Consider the following 13,844-nt stretch of genomic DNA (forward strand, 5'->3'; position numbering starts at 1 on the left):
TAGCGCAAGATCATAGCAGAGATCATAGCCGGCATCTCGCTGCAACAGTGGGGGCATCGGAGATTCCCCCCCCCCCCGCCGCGCGCTGTTAACCCCTTCCCTCTGTGACTACAGCCGACTCTCGCGATGTTTATCGCGAGAGCCCGGCTGGTTGCTATGGCAACAGGACGCCAGATACCGGCGTCCTGTATTGCCATAGGCTGTGATCGCTATACTAAGCGATAAGGCATGGCAGGAGAGATGTCCTGCCATGCCTTATCGCAGCACTCTGCAGTTCTGCAGTAAAAGTCCCTCAGAGGGACACAGATGGTGTAATAAGAAAAGAAAAATAAAGTACAAAAAATAAAAAAGTAAAAAATAAATGTTAAAAAACCCTTTTTTCATGCTTTTTCTCATTTGGCATAAAAATAAGTTTAAAAAAAATTTAAAACCCCACATATTTGGTAATGACGCGTACAATACATTGAACGCGCTTATTATCCTGCACGGCAAAAAGCGTTTAAAAAAAATGCTAAAAACTGCCTCCCAAAAAACGCAATAAAAGTGATAAAAAAAGTGTGTACCCCAAAATGGTACCAATAAACACTACAGCTCGTCTCGCAAAAAATAGGCCCTCAGAGAGCTCTGTCCATGGACTTACGGGACTTTGAATGCAGTGAGTTTAGAAAAAAAAAGGGGGGGTTTTATTGTGGAAAAGTGGAAAAACCTAAAAAAAATATTAGAATTTTGGTATCGTTGTAACCATACCAACCCGCAGAAAAAAATGTAGTGTGTCATTTATGCAGCATAATTAACGCTTTAAAAAAAAACCAAAAAATCTATGGCAGGATTGATGCGTTTTCTCTCCCTACAATCATAAAAAAATAATAAAAGTTTTACAATGTAGTCTATGTACCCAAAAATGGTACCAATAAAAACTAGAGTTCGCCACGCAAAAAATAAGCCCTTATACGGCCGCATCGACAGAAAAATAAAAAAAACTTATGGCTTTTGAAAAATGGAGATGAAAAAATACCAAAAATCGTTTGGTCCTCAACGCCAAAATAGGCCGTGTCCTTAAAGGGGTTGTCCCGCGGCAGCAAGTGGGTCTATACACTTCTGTATGGCCATATTAATGCACTTTGTAATGTACATTGTGCATTAATTATGAGCCATACAGAAGTTATAAGAAGTTTTTCACTTACCTGCTCCGTTGCTAGCGTCCTCGTTTCCATGGAGCCCGTCTAATTTTCGGCGTCTAATGGCCAAATTAGACGCGCTTGCGCAGTCCGGGTCTTCTTCTTTTCTCAATGGGGCCGCTCGTGCAGGATGCCGGCTCCGTGTAGCTCCGCCCCGTCACGTGCCGATTCCAGCCAATCAGGAGGCTGGAATCGGCAATGGACCGCACAGAAGCCCTGCGGTCCACCGAGGGAGAAGATCCCGGCGGCCATCTTCAGCAGGTAAGTAAGAAGTCACCGGAGCGCGGGGATTCAGGTAAGCGCTGTGCGGTGTTCTTTTTTAACCCCTGCATTGGCGTTGTCTCGCGCCGAACGGGGGGGGGGGGGGGGTTTGAAAAAAAAAAAAAATTCGTTTCGGCGCGGGACAACCCCTTTAAGGGGTTAAAAGGAGAAGAGAGGGACCATAGGAAAAAACACCTAATTAGTGACTCAACTCTTGCGTAAGTGGGGTATCAACATCTCTTACCGGAATAGAGGCAGCAATAGGTCCACCAGGTGCCATCTTGCTGCATTTTTTTTACTTCCTAACCAAGAGCAGGAGAAAAGAAGGTTCCATTGAGGGCCAGAACACACCATAGCTGTCAGACCGCTAAATCTCCCTTTAGTGCACACCAGCATCTTCCCATTGGCCCTATCCAACATGGCCACCGTGCCACTTCTCTCATGTCGTGTTCAGAGAGTGCACTCGAGCGGCATTGCTTCACACAACAAAGGGCAAGCGTGTCACGCTCTTAGCACAAACTGCAGGGACTCCTTCCTGTAAAGGTGTCAGGACTTTAAAGGTGTCGGGAACCTCTTATACTGCAAGCACTGACTCTTTTTATTGAGCTATCCAGTTTGTGAACACTTTCCCTGCATAACTCTCAGCCTTGTTTTCTGATCCCAGTTATCTATCCCCTGCTTCCTGTTCCTGACCCTACCTCTTGCCTTGATTGCATCTCCTATAAAAGCCTGGCTTTGCCACTCCCTAAGTGCGTGATTATTGTGTTCCACTACTTTGATCAAGCGCCTCTTCAAGTATACCCATACCTGCTGCTGACATTTGGCTTCCATGGACTACACTTCTGTCTCATCCATTTGAACAGCATACCGTGACTTCCCAATAATGACTTGCAGCTATTCTGACTGCTCTCCAGTGACCAGCTCAGCTACTACACCTGCGGCTCCAATCCAGCATCGGTTAGATGTGACACAAGGAGTCTGCGCTACCGAAGCACCACTGACATCCGACTGATGCCAGAGATTGGAGTTGCAGGAAGATCATTTGCATATTCTATGTGCATTCTGGGAAGAGCAAAATATCACTGTAAGCGGGAAGATTGTTGGGATTAGTTGGGTCTAGGTGCTCGGAGGACATCGCCAAACGCGAAATTGTACACTTAGTAGTATTTTACAGGTTACAGATCTTCACTACAATTTTTGACTTTTGGAAGTGAAAAGGAGAGCAGCCATATGGTGAGCTGCAACGTATGCTATATGTTTACAGACGTACCAAAGCCAAACTTCACCTGCCAGTAATGTAAGCTCATATCTCTACTGGAGGAAAAGGTGCAGAGTCTTCAGGAGAGAATAGCTACATTGAAACTTATTAAGAAAGGTGAGGATTTCTCTGACAGAGTAGAAGAAAGTCTTCAAAATGTTGAAGGAAAAAAAAATGTCCAGTGTACCTGCAGAAGCCGAGGAATGGAAGCATGTGACCCAAAGAAGCAGGAGGATCAGGAATCAGCCAGCACCCATACTGCTCGGGAACCGGTATGAGGTTCTCACGCTGGGGGGCCTGGTACTGGTTGCTGAACAGAAGGAGAAAGAGGTACAGCAAGGAATGACTCTACCCACAAAGAACAGAGCAGAGGAGAACAAAAAACATCAAGAAATGACTCTACCCACAAAGAACAGAGCAGAGGAGAAAGAAGTACAGTAAGAAACAACTCTACTCACAAAGAACAGAGCAGATGAGAAAGAGGTACAGCAACAAATGACTCTATCCACAAAGAACAGAGCAGAGGAGAAAGGGGTACAGCCAGAAATGACTCTACCCACAAAGAACTGTGTAGTAAGCACACAGAGTCCTCTTGAATGGAGAAAAAGAAGTGCTTTTGTGAAGAAGAAAAGGAGAGTGGTGGTTGTGCGAGATTCCCTATTGAGGGGAACAGAGGATGCTGTCTGCAGACCTGACACCTCAGGAGAGGTGTGCTGTCTTCCAGGTGCACATATCAAAGATGTGTCTGATAGGCTGTGAAGATTCCTCAGTCCTACAGAACACCACCCATTCCTACTAATACATGTAGGTACAAATGACACTGCAAAAAGGACCTTGCAATCATCTGCAGAGACTTTGAAGGACTCAGAAAGAGGGTGAAGGAACTAGGAACACAGGTGGTCTTCTCATCCATCCTCCCAGTGGATGGCCATGGAATAAGAAGATTGAACAGGATTCTAGAGGTGAACAACTGGCTACGTCGATGGTGCCATCAGCAGAGATTTGGATTTCTAGACCAGGGAGTGAATTATCTATATGATGGACTGCTTGCTAGAGATGGGTTGCACCTTACAAAAACAGGTAAGCATATATTTGGTGGGCGCCTTGCTTCACTCATTAAGAGAGCTTTAAACTAGAACAATATGGGAAGGGAAGTGAAAGGCCAGGTGGAAAGAAAGAACAGAGGCAAAAAATTCAGAAGGCAAGTAGTGGAGCAAGAGACACCGATCAGGAAAATGTTTTTATACAAATACACAGAGCATAGGAAAGAAGCATAATTGGAGCTCCTAACACAAAAAAAGAAATATGATGTCATAGGCATCATGGAAACTTGGTGGAGTGATACACATGATTGGAATACAAGGCTTGAAAGATACAACTTATTTATAAGAAACAGACCTAATAAAAGGGGAGGAGGTGTTGCGTTGTATATTAGGAAAACATTCATCTCCACAGAGATTCAAGCTTCAGAGCTGGGAGTTCTGTAGAAACTGTTTGGGTAAGAATACAAGGAGAGAACAGCAGAAAGGACACCATTGTAGGCATTTACTATAGGCCGCATGGACAAGCACAAGATATGGAGGATCTCTTTCTACATCAGAGGGCCAAGCTCTCAAAAAAGCATAACATAGTGATCATGGGAGATTTTACCTGTCCAGACATTTGTTGGGAATCTCTCCCAGGTAAAAGTAATGGATCCAACAAATTCTTATCCGATCTTGCTGATAACTTTATTTTCCAAAAGGTCGAAGAGAAAACAAGGGGATCTGCTATCTTGGACCTAATTCTTACCAACAGGAAGGGAATGGTTGTGAGGGAGTAAGGGTGGCTGGGACCTTAGGAGGCAGTGATCATGATATCCTTGAATTTTGGATAAAAAGGGGAGGAAGACCTGAGAAAACGCAGACCTCAATGTTGGATTTCAGAAAGGCAGATTTCAATGAACTCAGAAAGAGGATAGGAAGAATCCAATGGCTGGATGTTCTTAAGGACAGAAATGCCCAAGAAGTTTGGGAAATATTGCGAAATGAGATTCTCAAAGCACAATCGTTATCAATCCCTAAAAGAAGGAAGAATGGGAAGCATTTAAAGAAACCAGAATGGATGAACACAGAACTTGCACACATGTTAAAAACAAAGAAAAATATGTTTATCAAATGGAAAGAGGGGGGAATATCTAAAAAAAATATGTAATGTAGTCTGCAGAAACTGTAGGGCAAGTGTCAGAAAAGCTAAAGCTAATAATGAATTGAGGCTTGCAACCGAGGCCAAAAGCAATAAAAAGGATTTTAGGGGTATATCAAAAGCAAAAGAAAAGTCAAAGATGCTAATGGACGCTTACAAGATGAAAATGGTTCCAAAATATACCAAAAAACCTTCCTGCGGTCATATGGTTGTACCTCGTGTAGATAAAGGAGGAATTCTAAACCCAATCCAAAAACAGACTTTGTTCTGCGTGTGGCGCTTGGAAAAGAAGACAGCTGGCTCTATTTAAGCATTAGCAGTCATTCCGAGGATTTCTGCCGAACGACGGAATTCTGTGCTGCAGCATATTTTTCACATGATACGCCTGTGTGACTATTAAAATCTGCACGTCTTTACTTCAAAACCGCAAGATTACATTCAGAAGCGGAAAAGCTGTTTGTGGTGTGTCCTGCAGACAACTCCTTTCCGTGTGAAAAGCCTCAGCAATCCAGGAGTAAGTGAAATTAAATCAGCAAGATGAAAATGGTTAATTAGTTAAGAATGATGTTGAGAAGGCCGAAGTTTAAATTCCTATTTTGCATCTGCTTTCTCTCAGAAAGTAGATGGAACTGATCTTCCCCGTGCTATTGGGCAAATAAAATAATGCAGGCTTTCTATAGGCAGAGAGATGAGGGAACACTTAGCTAACTTAAATGAATTTAAGTCTCAAGGTCCAGATGAATTACATTCTAGGATATTAAAGGAAGCAGCGGAGGTAACTGCTGAACCACTCGCTATAATCTTTGAGAGAACAGGAGAAGTCCCAGAAGATAGGGACAACATTTGCCCTTTTCCTATCTTCAAAAAAGGGAAGAAGGTGGATCCAGGAAACTACAGGCCTGTGAGCCTGACTTCTGTACTGGGAAAGATTTTTGAACAAAATATTAAACAGCATGTATGCAAGTAGTTGGATGAGAATGAAGTAATTAACCAAAGCCAGCATGGGTTTGTAACAAACAAGTCATGCCAGACAAATCTAATTTCTTTCTATGACAATAACGACGGGGTTGATCAGGGAAATGCGGTGGATATGGTTTATCTTGACCTTAGTAAAGAATTTGACTTTAAAGCAGTATCTCATACCATACTTATTGAAAAAATACCCAAATATTGGATTGACAAGGCAACTGTTAGGTGGATATACAACTGGCTGAGTGATCGTACTCAAAGAGTGGTCATAAGTGGCTGCACATCCAAGTGGAAGAATGTATCAAGTGGGGAACCACAAGGCTCTGTCCTAGGCCCAGTGTTGTTCAACATTTTTGTAAATGATCTGGAGGAGGGAATTGATGGGAAACTGATCAAATTTTCCGACAACACAAAGCTAGGAGAGATAGCTAACACTAGGGACATGAGAAAGAGTATTCAAAAAGATCCAAAAAAGCTTGCACAGTGGGTAGAGACTAACAGAATGGTATTTAACAAGGAGAAATGCAAAGTCCTACATTTGGGCAAGAAAAATGAAGAAAGCACATACAGAATGGGAAGAATTTGGCTAAGCAGCAGCACATGTGATAAAGACTTGGGTATACTAATAGATCATAGACTGAACATGAGTCAACAATGTGATGCAGCAGCCAAAAAGGCAAACACAATTCTGGGATGTAGTAAGAGCAGCATAGAGTCTAGATCACGAGAGGTCATTATCCCCCTTTACTCTTCCTTAGTCAGACCTCATCTGGAATACTGTGTCCAGTTCTGGGCACCCCACTTTAAAAAAGACAGACAAACTGGAGCAAGTTCAGAGAAGAGTTACCAAGATGGTGAGCGGTCTGCAAATGATGCCCTATGAAGAACGGTTAAAGGATCTAGGAATGTTTAGCTTGCAAAAAAGAAGGCTGAGAGAAGACTTAATAGCAGTCTACAAATATCTAAAGGGTTATCACACTGCAGAGGGATCAGCCCTATTCGCATTTGCACAAGGAAAGACTAGAAGCAATGGGATGAAACTGAAAGGGAGGAGACACAAATTAGATATTAGAAAAAACATTCTGACAGTGAGGGTGATCAATTAGTGGAACAGGTTACCACAGGAGGTGGTGAGTTCTCCTTCAATGGAAGTGTTCAAACAAAGGCTGGACAAATATCTGTCTGGGATAATTTAGTAAACCCTGCACTGAGCAGGGGGTTGGACCCGATGACCCTCGAGGTCCCTTCCAACTCTACCATTCTATGATTCTGTGCTGGAACACAGCCCAGGGAGCCTGCCTCAACAGGACGCATGGAAAGAGATCCAAGGGGATTTAGGCATTGTTAGCAGCCCACCCGCCAGAATACACATCAGCATGGGATGATAGGCAATGGTGTCCAAAGGTACATTAACTTTTTCAACAGGGAGACAACTCACAGGATGGACTTCCACTGAGGTGACCATATTTTTGCAGGGACAAAGGGGTGTGGTCAGGGGGCGGTGCATATCGCAACGTATGATTTTACCTCTGTAGTTCTAAAAAGTACAGGGCTGTTTCAAAGAAGGCAGAGCAAATTCCGCAGCATTTCCACATTGAAAATCCACACCAGGAGGAGCAGATGAGGGGGGAGCACTGCATAGTATGGAATCAGATACAGATACGTGGCTGATTTCCAATCAAAATCTGCACCAACTGTACAGATTGACTGTTTTTTGAATGCGGAAATGCAGAATTTGCCGCAGGAAATTTCTGCTGCGAACATTGTGCAGCATTTCTGCCACTTGTAAGTCAGCTTAAGGTATGCTGCCACATGCAAGTGGTTTCAGTAGAAAAAGTGACCCCCACAGTGGCCTCAGTAGTAGTGAGTGACCCCCCCCCCTCCCCCAGTGGCCTCAGTAGTAGTGAGTGAGCCCCCCCAGTGGCCTCATTAGTAGTGAGTGACTCCCCCCACCCTTCCCCACAGCGGCCTCTTTGGTAGTGAGTGACCACCCCTCCCCACAGTGGCCTCTGTGGTAGTAAGTGACCCCCCCCCCGCCCCTCCTGACAGTGGCCTCAGTAATAGTGAGTGAGGCCCCCCCCCCCTCCCCACAGTGGTCTCAGGAGTAGTGAGTGAGCCCACCTCCCCACAGTGGCCTCAGGAGTAGTGAGTGACCCCCCCTCCCCACAGTGACCTCAGGAGTAGTGAGTGACCCCCTCTCCCCACAGTAGCCTCAGTAGTTGTTACCCCCACCCCTCCCCACAGTGGACTCAGTAGTAGTGAGTGACCTCCCCCCTCCCCACTGTGGCCTCAGTAGTAGTGAGTAGTAGTGAGTGACACCCTCCCCCCACAGTGGCCTCAGTAGTTGTGAGTGAGCCCCCTACCCCGCAGTGGCCTCAGTAGTAGTGTGTGACCCCTCGCCCCCCCCCCCCCCCCCCGCAGTGACCTTAGTAGTAGTGAGTGACCCCCCCCTCACAGTGGCCTCAATAGTAGTGAGTGACCCCTCGCGCCCCCCCCCCGCAGTGGCCATCATAATAGTGTCCCCCCTCCCCCGCAGTCGCCATAGTAATAGTGTTTCCTCCCCCCCTCGGCAGTGACTTCAGTAGTAATGGTGCTTCCCCCGCAGTGGCCTCAGTAGTAATGCTGTTACTACTGGGGCTGATATAGGGGTCACTATTACTAATATTATCCCTTATATCGACCCCACTAGTCACAGTGACCTCCACAGTAGCCCTAGTAGTAATAGAACCCCCCAATGAAACCCATATACTTACCCTTCTCTTGGTATTCAAAGTGCCGCTGCTGCTGCTTTTCTCTGCGCTGATGCGGGTGGAAGTGTGTGCGCTCGGATGCCTCCTCCCTTCTCCTCTCCTCCTGCAGAACCAAGGATGAGAGGTCTGTCGAGGAAGATCCTGGGTGCACACACTGACTTCAGTGTGTGCATCCCACAAGAAGTGCCACTGAATGATTACCAGCCTTGAAGCCGCAGCACCCCAGCGGGTAATCACCTTAATGGAGACCCTGCATCCTGAAAGTGGGACTGTCCCTCCTAAATCAGGGCTTCTGGTGACCTTACTTCCACTTCTCCCAAGGGACAGGAAACAACTGGATAAAGAGCATAGAGGAAGTTAAGGACTTCCACGTTGTTCCCGTCCCAGAAGAAGTGGGGGGAATCCTATTAGTGCTGTTGTGGAGGTGCTGGGGTAAATAGCGTTACAGGTTGAACCCCGCCGGGCTAAAGCACCGCCCGCGATGCACTACTGAGGTCAGTGACGGGCTGCAGCGGTCACATGTTGTTGATGTGACCGCAGCAACCTGTTAACCAAAGGCTGGCAGGGAGCAGTGGAGAAGAGGTGCTGGCTCAAGCGGTAAGTTTGCAGGACAGGTCACCACTATCTGATCAGTAGTGCGGCGCCTTCTAGCACCTCCACCAATCAGCTATTTGAATTCAATAAGGATCCTGTTTATACCAGAATGCCGAACTTCTTCTAGTGTAGAAGATTTATCATTTGTGGCCATTCTGAGTACTGCAGTACAGTCCCACTGTACTGAAGAAATTATGGTGAGTGGTTCAGCAATTACCTCTTGTGCTTCCTTTAGTATCCTAGGATGTAATTCATCTGGACCTGGAGACTTGAATTCATTTAAGTTAGCTATGTGTTCCCTCACCATCTCTCTGCTTATAGATAGACTGCATACTTTAATTCCCCCAATAGCACAGGGAAGATCAGTTGATGTTCCATCTACTTTCTGAGAGAAAACAGATACAAAATAAGAATTTAAAAGTTTAGCCTTCTCAACATCATTCTTAACAAATTCACCATTTTCATCTTGTAAGCATCCAATAGCATCTTTGACTTTTCTTTTGCTTTTGGCATACCCCCTAAATCCTTTTTTATTGCGTTTGGCCTCTGTTGCAAGCCTCAATTCATTATTAGCTTTAGCTTTTCTGACACTTGCCCTACAGTTTTTGCAGACCGCATTATATTTTTCTTTAGATATTCCCCCCTCTTTCTGTTTGATAAACATATTTTTCTTTGTTTTTAACATGTGTGCAAGTTCTGCGTTCATTCAATCACAGGCAGCTTTCGCCTGTCATCTATTGAATGGCCGAGAGCTGCCTGTGAATGGCTGAGCGCCTCAGACAATCACAAGCAGCTCTTTTAGCAAGCAGGGATTTTAATTCCCCGGCCGCTGAAAGAATTTCAGTGCAGAGCCGGGGACAGCGGAGACAGGATGCGGCTGAGCCCCGGCAACTGAAGAAAGGCGAGTATGATATTTTTTTGATTTTTTTACACCAGTTTGGGTTGTTTTTTAGGGAAGGGTTTATATTTAAAGCCCTTTCCTGAAAAACAATTAAGGGGTGCCAGCAGCTGGATCCCCTACCGCAGCTGTCATCTGTGACAGATGTGGTAGGGAATTCTTGATTCACCGCGGGGATGAACTCCTTTGCTGCATCTGTCACATCTGTGACAGGTGCAGCAGGGAATTCTTTATTTCCGCGGAGATGAAGAAAACATCTGCCGCATGTAGTATGTGGCATGTGTTCTTCATCCCCGCAGGGGACACGGCAGCCCGACCAAAATATCGGCCTGTAATAGTGCCAGTAAGGAAAAATACCGGCACCGGCCTGGCAGCAAAAATACAGGCCGGGTGGCAACACTAAGTGCACCCCACATCCCACCATGAGCCTCCAGTGCACCCCCACCCTGAGCCCCACTATACCCCATGTTCCTCCAGGGCACCTCCACCCTGCTCCCTAAATCACACTATACCACATGTTCCTCCAGTGCACCTGCACTCTGCTCCCCACATCCCACTATACCCCATGTTCCTCCAGTGCACCCCAATATCCCACCACCCCTCCTGTGCTCCCACCATTCCCCGTGTCCCTCCAGTGCACCCTCACCCTGCTCACCACATCACACCATGTTCCTCTAGAGCACCCCCACTCTGCTCCCCACATCCCAGCATTTCCCATGAGCCTCTAGAACATCCCCACATCCCACTCTACCCCATGCTCCTCCAGTGCACATCTATATCTCACCGTCCCTCCTGTGTTCCCACCATTCCCCATATCCCTCCAGTGCACCCTCACCCTGCTCCCCACATCCCACCATGTTCCTCCAGTGCACCCCCACCCTGTGCCTCACATCCCCCATGAGCCTCTAGTGCACCCCCACTATCCCCCATGAGCCTCAAGTGCACCCCCACCCTGCTCCCTACATCCCACCATCCTCCATGAGCCTCTAAGTGCACCTCCACCCAACTCTGCTTTCCACTATGCTCCATGAGCCTTCAGTGCACTCCCTTCCTGCTCTTTACATCCCACCGTCCCTCATGAGCTTTCAGCGCACCTCTACTCTGCTCCACACTATACCCAATGAGCCTCCAGTGTACCCCCAACCTGCTCCTTACATCCCTCTTTACCCCATGAGCCTCCAATGCACCCTGCTCCCTATATCCCATGAGCCTCTAGTGTATCCCCAACCTGCTCCCTACATCACACCAACCCCAATGAGCCTCCAGTGCACCCCCACCCTGTGCCCCCCCATCCAACCATTCCCAATGAGCCTCCACTGCCCCCCATGTGTTCCTCCACTGCACCCCAACCTGCGTCCCACTTCGCATCTCTCATGAGCCTTCAGTGCACCCCCACATTTTACCATTCCCCCATGAGCTTCCAGTCACCCCACCCTGCATTCCACTATTCCCCATGAGCCTCTAGTGCACCCCCACCCTGCTGCCCACTTTAAACTATGACTCTTCAGTGAATCTGACCCTGCTCCCCACTATACCCCATGAGCCTCTAGTGTACCCCCAACCTGCTCCTTACATCCCACTATACCCCATGAGCCTCCAGTGTACCCCCAACCTGCTCCTCACATGCCACTATACCCCATGAGCCTCCAGTGTACCCCCAACCTGCTCCTTACATCCCACTATACCCCATGAGCCTCCAATGCACCATGCTCCCTACATCCCACTATACTCCATGAGCCTCCAATGCACCCCCACCCTGCTCCCCACTATACTCCATGAGCCTCCAGTGCACCCCCACCTTGCTCCTCATTATACCCTATGAGCCTCCAGTGTATCCCGAAACTGCTTCTTACATCCCTCTTTACCCCATGAGCCTCCAATACACCCTGCTCCCTACATCACTCCAACCCCCATGAGCCTCCAGTAACCTCCATCCTTCAGACCGCATCCAACCATCCCCTATGTTCCTCCAGTGCACTCCCACCCTGCGCCCCACATCCAACCATTACCAATGAGCCTCCAGTGCACCCCTAACCTGCGCCCCACTTCCCATAATCCTTCAATGCACGCCCACATTTCACCATCCCCCCATGAGCCTCCAGTGCACCCCCACCCTGCTCCGTACATTCCACTATACCCCATGAGCCTCCAGTGCACCCCCACCCTGCTCCCTACTTTACCCTATTAGCCTTCAGTGCACCCCCACCCTGTTCCCCACATGTTCCTCCAGTGCACCCCCAACCTGCTCCTCACTTCCCATAATCCTCCAGTACACCCCCACATTTCACCATCCCCCCTTGAGCCTCCAGTGCACCCCCACCCTGCTCCGTACATTCCACTTTACACTATGAGCCTTCAGTGCACCCCCACCCTGCTCCCCACTATATCCCATGAGCCTTCAGTGCACCCCCACACTGCTCCCCACTATATCCCATGAGCCTTCAGTGCACCCCCAACCTGCTCCCTACATCACACCACCCCCCATGAGCCTCCAGTGACCTCCATCCTGCACACCGCATCCAACCATCCCCCATGTTCTTCCACTGCACCCCCACCGTGCACCCCACATCCAACCATTACCAATGAGCCTCCAGTGAACCCACACCCTGCCCCCATGTTCCTCCAGTGCACCCCCACCCTGCTCCCCACATGTTCCTCCAGTGCACCCCCACCCTGCTCCCCACTTTACCCTATAAGCCTCCAGTGCACCCCCACCCTGCTTTCCACTATATCCCATGAGCCTCCAGTGCACCCCCACCCTGCTTCCCACATCCCACCATGTTCCTCCAGTGCACTCCCACCCTGTGCCTCACATCCCCCATGAGCCTCCAGTGCACCTCCACAATCCCTCATGAGCCTCAAGTGCACCCCCACCCTGCTCCCTACATGCCACCATCCTCCATGAGCTTCTAAGTGCACCTCCACCCCAACCCTGCTCCCCCTATGCTCCATGAGCCTTCAGTGCACTCCCTTCCTGCTCCCTACATCCCACCATCACTCATGAGCTTTTAGCACACCTCCATCCTGCTCCCTACTATACCCCATGAGCCTCCAGTGTACCCCCAACCTGCTCCCTACATCACACCATTACATCCTTCTATACCCTATGAGCCTTCAATGCACCCTGCTCCCTACATCCCACTATATCCCATGAGCCTCTAGTGCACCCCCAACCTGCTCCCTAGATCGCACATACCTCCACCATGCACACCGCATCCAACCATCCCCCATGTTCCTCCAGGGCACCCCCACCCTGTGCCCCACATCCAACCATCCCCCATATTCCTCCAGTGCACCCCACCCTGTGCCACATATCCAACCATCCCTAATGAGCCTCCAGTGCACCCCCACATGTTCCTCAACTGCACCCCCAACCTGCGTCCCACTTCCCATCTCTCATAAGCCTCCAGTGCACCCCCACATTTCACCATCCCCTCATGAGCTTCCAGTGCACCCCCGCCCTGCTTCCCACTTTACCCTATGAGCCTTTCGTGCACCCCCACCCTGCTCCCCACTTTACCCTATGAGTCTTCAGTGCAGCCCCACCCTGCTCCCCACTTTACCCTATGAGCCTCCAGTGCACCCCCACCCTGCTCCCCACTTTACCCTATGAGCCTTTAGTGCACCCCCACCCTGCACCCTACTTTACCCTATGAGCCTTTAGTGTACCCCCACCCTGCTCCCCACTTTACCCTATGAGCCTTTAGTGCACCCCCACCCTGCTCCCCACTTTACCCTATGAGCCTCCAGTG

This window comes from Eleutherodactylus coqui, chromosome 13 (genome assembly GCF_035609145.1).
Source record: "Eleutherodactylus coqui strain aEleCoq1 chromosome 13, aEleCoq1.hap1, whole genome shotgun sequence".
NCBI classification, from domain to species: Eukaryota; Metazoa; Chordata; class Amphibia; order Anura; family Eleutherodactylidae; genus Eleutherodactylus; species Eleutherodactylus coqui.